Consider the following 6,000-nt stretch of genomic DNA (forward strand, 5'->3'; position numbering starts at 1 on the left):
ATTATCAATAACAGGGTAGTTTGCTCTTTTCTTTATCATGTCTCCAGCATGATCAAGAAAGGGTAATGTATGAGTTACTACCCTATTTTTATTTGCTAACAAGAGGGCATTCCCTAAATAGACCCAATAATTTTAGCACTGCAATTTGAAAAATGAGCATCCCCGCATTGCTTTTTATGCGGGGAGCACTAATGCATTGGGGAAGGGAAGAAAGAAGAATCACTGTGGTTGGGAAAGAAGAATTCTCTTTCATGAAAGAAGCTTGGAATCCGTTTTGGTCCCACACTTGAACAGAAGTGAGTCCTTTCAAAATGTTTTCACAAAAGGCCAAAAGTAAAAAGACCATCCTCTTCCTTCTCCATAGTTAGATGATACACCTGGGATGTAGGTGAGAGAAGTTCAAATCCCTGCTCTACCCAGTTCAAACCAGAGCCTTCAGGCAAGAGCCCCAAGTACCAGGAGATGGTCAGCTTCTCCCTTAAATTGTCCTGTTGCCACTAAATTTGCTCCATATCCAACAGAACAGGAATTTGGGTGTTCTGTGTCCCTAATCAATATGGCATTACTGGCTAGTCTACCATAGGTCTCTCTCTGTGATCAGAAGTTCCATCCTGGATCAGAGAAAATTCCCAGTGAAACATTTGAAACAGAGCTTTTCCACAATACATTTCAGTTTTGATAAATCATCATATTCAGCCAAAATTTTTTAAAAATCCCTAACTTGTTTCATTCTTTGTCTAGTTTTCTTCTGAATTTCGTAATGAAGAGCACTGATGCAGGTTCCATGCTATGTACATATGCTATGTATTTCAGATGATACAATTTTAGTCTCCTGGAAGACACTTTTTTCTTCTCCATTAGGCTTGTTATTAATACACAGCTAGATTACAACAAAGATAAGTGCAAAGTCTGCACTTGGGATGAAATAGTTGTACATATAAATATAGACTGGGGAATGACAGCTAGGCTGCAGTACTACAGAAAAGGACCTGGGGGTTACAATTGACCATAAGCTGAATGTGAGTCAATAGTGTGCTTTTGTTGCAAAAACAGCCAACAGCATACTGGATTGTATCAACAGGAGTGTCACTTGCAAATCAAGGGAAGTAATTCTTCCACTCTGGGCAGCACTGGTGAGGCCTCACCTGGAGTTCTGCATTCAGTTTTGGGCCCCACGCTTCAAGAAGGATGTGCTAGTTTGGAAAGAGCAACAAAACATTTTTGAGCAGAGCAACAAAAATGGTTAGTGGCCTGAGAGGCAAGACTTGTGAGGACAGGTGAAAAGAACTAAGGTTAATTTAGTTTGGAGAAGAGAAGATTGAGGGGAGATTTGATAACAGTCTTCAAATACTTGAAGGGTAATTACAGAGAGTGTAAAGATGGACTTTTCTCCATGACTAGCAGACAGGATTAGGAGAAATGGGCTCAAGTTTCAGCAAGGGAGTGGAGATTAAGAACTTCTGGACTATGCATTGGAACAGGGTATCAGGGGAAATTTTGAAATCTCCACCTTTGGAAGTTTTCAAGAGCATGTTAGACAGACACTAGATTGGGATCGTTTAGTTAGTGATAATCCTGCCTTGAGCAAGGGGCTGGACTATATGACTGCATAGGGTACCTTCCAGCCCCACTTCCTATGATCATATGATCTGGTTTCTAGACATTGTTTGATTTCACTTGCTAATGATTATTTTAAGCAAAGTTAAGGAAGTCATGTCTTGTTTTTGCAAGTCTTTCTAGTTGGGTGCTTGTTTTGCAAAATTAGGGAGGTTTGGTTCTCATGCGGGCTAGTGAGAACTTAGATAAATGTTCCTCTTTTAGGATATGATCTTGCTATTTGATCTTTGCTGGCCTGATCTTTTCAGCCTGAAAAACTATTTTCACCCCTAATATCCATCCCACAAATGTACAAAATGTAAAGAGCGATCATATCCCCTCTTAATCTCCATTTTGTTAAGGTAAATAAGCCAAATGCCTTTAATCTTCTTTCAGAGGAAAAGGTCTCCATTCCTTTAACCATCACAGGGAATGTCCAGAAGAGTGTGCACGTGCCTTTTGCCGCATCTCAAACCCCTTTGAGACAGGGCAAGAGGCATGTATGGGAACAAGGCATGTGTGGGGCAAGAGGCATGTGTAGGTTCCAGTGTGGGGAGAAAATTAGACCCCTGGATAGGCATTCCTGATCACTGCCCAGCTGGGTCCTGCCACCCTTGGGGGCCCCCTGCTGCCTGGCCGGGCCAGGCAGCAGGGGGGCCCCAGGACCCAGCTGGGACCGGCACATGGTCCCCGCATGCCACAGAGAGGCCCCAGGGCCAGCAGGACCTAGCTGGGCCTGGTGCGCAGTCCCCACGTACCGCATGGGGTCCTGCCACCATGGCTCAGAGTGCCCCTCTCCTGTTGCTGCTGCTAAAGGTAAATTAGGGACCCTGGGCAGGGGGGCTGTGGCTCTCCAGGGTGCCTGGGACCCTGGGCAGGGAGGGACTGTGAGCCTCCAGCATGCCTAGGACCCTGAGCAGGGGGACTGTGGCTCCCCAGGGTGCCTGGGCCCCTGGGGCGGGGTGAGGGCTGTGGACCTCTAGGGTGCCTCCAGGGCACCTGGGACCCTTGACAGGGGGGGCTGTGGCCCTCTGGGCTGCCTGGGACCCTGGCCAGGGGGGCTGTGGCCCTCCAGGGTGCCTGGGATCCTTGGCAAGGGAGCTCTCGCCCAACAGGGGGGAGCTGGGTCTCTGGCCGGGGGGGCTGTGGCACTCCAGCATGCCTGGGTCCCTGGGCAGGGGGGGCTGTGGCCCTCCAGGGGGGAGCTGGGACCCTGGGCAGGGGAGCTGTGGCCTTCCAGGGTGCCTGGGATCCTGGGCAGGGGGGCTCTTGCCCAACAGGGGGAGCGGTGGTCTCTTGCCCTCCAGGGGGGAATTGGCACCCTGGGTTTCTAGAGTGCCTGGGATCCAGGGTGGAGTGGGGCTCTGGCCCTCCAGGATGCCTGGCAGTCTGGGTGCGGTGCGGGCTGTTGACCTCCAGGGTGCCTGGGACCCTGGACAGGGGGTCTATGGCCCCTGGGGGGGAGCTGGGACCCTGGGCAGGGGGGCTGTGGCCCACCAGGGGGGAGCTGGGACCAGAAGGGAGCTGGGACCCTGGGCTTGGTGGCTGTGGTCTTCTAGAGTGCCTGGGATCCTGGGTGGGGCAGGGCTGTGGCCCTCCAGGGTCCCTGGGATCATGGGCAGGGGGACCGTGGCCTTCCAGGGGTGAGCTGGGACCCTGGACAGGGAGACTGTGGCCCTCCAAGGAGGAGCTGGGACCCTGGGCAGGGAGGCTGTGGCCCTCTAGGGTGCCTGGGATCCTGGGGGGTGGGGCAAGAGGGCTGTGGCCCTCCAGTGGGGAGCTGGGACCCTGGGCAGGGATGCTGTGGCCTTATAGAGTGCCTGGAATCTTGGGCAGGGTGGGACTCCATGGTGCCTGTAACCCTGGGCAGCGGGGGGCGGGCTGTCACCCTCCAGGATGCCTGGGACCATGGGCAAGGGGGCTGTGGCCCTCCAGGGGTGAGCTGGGACCCTCGCTAGGGAGGCTGTGGCCCTCTAGGGTGCCTGGGATCCTGCAGGGCAGGGCGACAGGGCTGTGGCCCTCCAGTGGGGAGCTGGGACCCTGGGCAGGGAGGCTGTAGTCTTATAGAGTGCCTAGGATCCTCGGTGGGGTGAGGTTTTGGCCCTCCAGGGTGCCTGGGACACTGGGCGGGGACAGGGCTGTGTCCTCCCAGAGTGCCTGGGATCCTGGTCATGGGTGTGTGGCTCTCCAGGGTGCCTTGTACCCTGGACATGGGGGCTGTGGCCCTCCAGGGTGCCTGGGACCCTGGGCAGGGGGACTGTGGCCCTCCAGGAGGGAGCTGGGACCCTGGACAGTGGGTCTGTGGCCTTCTGGGAGGAGCTGGGACCTTAGGCAGGGAGGCTGTAGCCTTCTAGAGTGCCTGGGATCCTAGGCAGGTGGGCTTTGGCCCTCCAGGGAGGAGCTGGGACCCTGGGCAGGGAGGTTGTGGCCCTCTAGAGTGCCTGGGATCCTGGGGAGGCGGGGCGAGAGGGCTCCCCTCCAGTGGGGACCCTGGGCAGGGAGGCTGTGGCCCTCCAGGGTGCCTTGGAGCCTGGGTGGGGGGGAGGATGTGTCTCTCCAGAGTGCCTGAGACCCTGGCCAGGAGGTGTGGCTCTTCAGGGTGCCTGGGACCCTGCGGGATGGGGGGACTGTGACCCTGCGGGGTGCCTGGATCCCTCGGTGGAGTGGGGGGCTGTGGCCCTCCAGGGTGCCTGGGACCCTAGGCAGGGGCCCTGTGTCCTCCAGGGACCCTGGACCCCGGGTGGAAGGGGGCTGTGTCCATCCAGGGTGCCTGGGACCCTGGGGAGGGGGGTGTATGGCCCTCCAGGAGGGAGCTGGGACCCTGGGCAGGGAGGCTTTTGCCTTCTAGAGTGCCTGGGATCCTAGGCGGGGTGGGGCTGTGTCCCTCCAGGGTACCTGGGACCCTGGGTAGTGGCACTGTTGCCCTCCTGGAACCCTAGGCAGGGAGGCTGTGGTCTTCTAGAGTGCCTGGAATCCTGGCCAGGGGGGCTGTGGCCCTCCAGGATGCCTGGGACCCTGGATGTGGTTGGGGCTGTGGCCCTCCAGGGTGCCTGGGACCCTGGGCAGGAGGGCTGTTGCCCTCCAGGGGGAAGCTGGGTCCCTGGGCAGGGAGGCTGTGGTCTTCTGGAGTATGTGGGATCCTGGGCAGGGTGGGGCTGTAGTCCTCCAGGATGCCTGTGACCCTCCAGGGAGGAGCTGGGACCCTGGTCATGGAGGCTGTGACCCTCCAGGGGGGAGCTGGGACCCTGGGCAGGGGGGGCTATGGCTCTCCAGGGTGCCTAGGATCCTGGGTGGGGGAGCTGTGGCCCTCCAGGGTGCCTGGTACCCTGGCCAGGAGGGGGACGTGCCAGTGTCTGAATTTTCTCATGATTGCAGAGATTCAGACATAGACACAGCTTTAAAAGTTTTTTCTATATACTTCTAGGTAGCAGAAGCTCATGATTGCTGTGATGCTGGGGCACATGCAGTCTCCCACAGAAGTGCAGGGGGTCCCCAGCACACTTAGGAGCAGACCCGGAAGTGGAACAGAAGCACTTCTGGTCCACTTCCAGATCTGCCAGGAGCGCACAGAGGGTCCCCCCACGTCCTCCCCGGCTTGTCAACTGGTGCCTCCTGGGTCTGGGGGATGGGCACCCAGGGTCCCCCTGTGGCTGATTGCCAAGCCGGAAGGTATAGGGGGGCCCCCCCAACATGTTCCCCAGTGGACCCAGAAGTGGACTGGAAGTACTTCACTGCTGAGCACGTGGAGGGCTCCCGCCTCACATGGGATGCTTCAAGTACCCCAGCAATCATGGGCCACACTGGTACCTCAAGGTATGTAAAAAAAGCTTTTAAAGCTGTGTCTATGTCCAAATCACTGATTCTCCAAATCAACATTGAATCTGCAGATTCTGATTTGGCCAAATCAGGGACAGTGATCTGAATCAACGAATCGAATCACTATCCTTGATTCGGGCCCAATCTGAATCCGAATCGAATAGGGCCTGCTTTGCACATCCCTAATAGGTAATTATGTACTTCCAGAATAGGAAATAGATTTCCTATCTCGTGAACATTTTTAATATGTTAAAGACACTTTTCCATACCTGAATAAAAATAAAAAGTCTGAGTTGTAAAACTGTCACAAAAAAATCACAACAACAATAAAAAGCAGCTGGGGGGAGTAGTAGGTACACTGGAGGATACAGCTAGGATTCAGAGAGACCTTGACAAATTGAAGGATCAGACCAAAAGAAATCTACGTGCACATTTACTGTGCAATAACCAAAATTACTGCGCAGTAACCAAAAATTACTGTGCAATACAGGTGGCATCTACACTTGAATGCCCATACTGTACAGTAAATATGGTAACTTATGCCAACAAGGAGCAACCATCTCAAGTTGCAGCAAGGGAGGTTTAGGT

The sequence above is a fragment of the Crocodylus siamensis genome, chromosome 1 (genome assembly GCF_052110815.1).
Source record: "Crocodylus siamensis isolate JL-2025a chromosome 1, ASM5211081v1, whole genome shotgun sequence".
Classification (NCBI taxonomy): domain Eukaryota; kingdom Metazoa; phylum Chordata; order Crocodylia; family Crocodylidae; genus Crocodylus; species Crocodylus siamensis.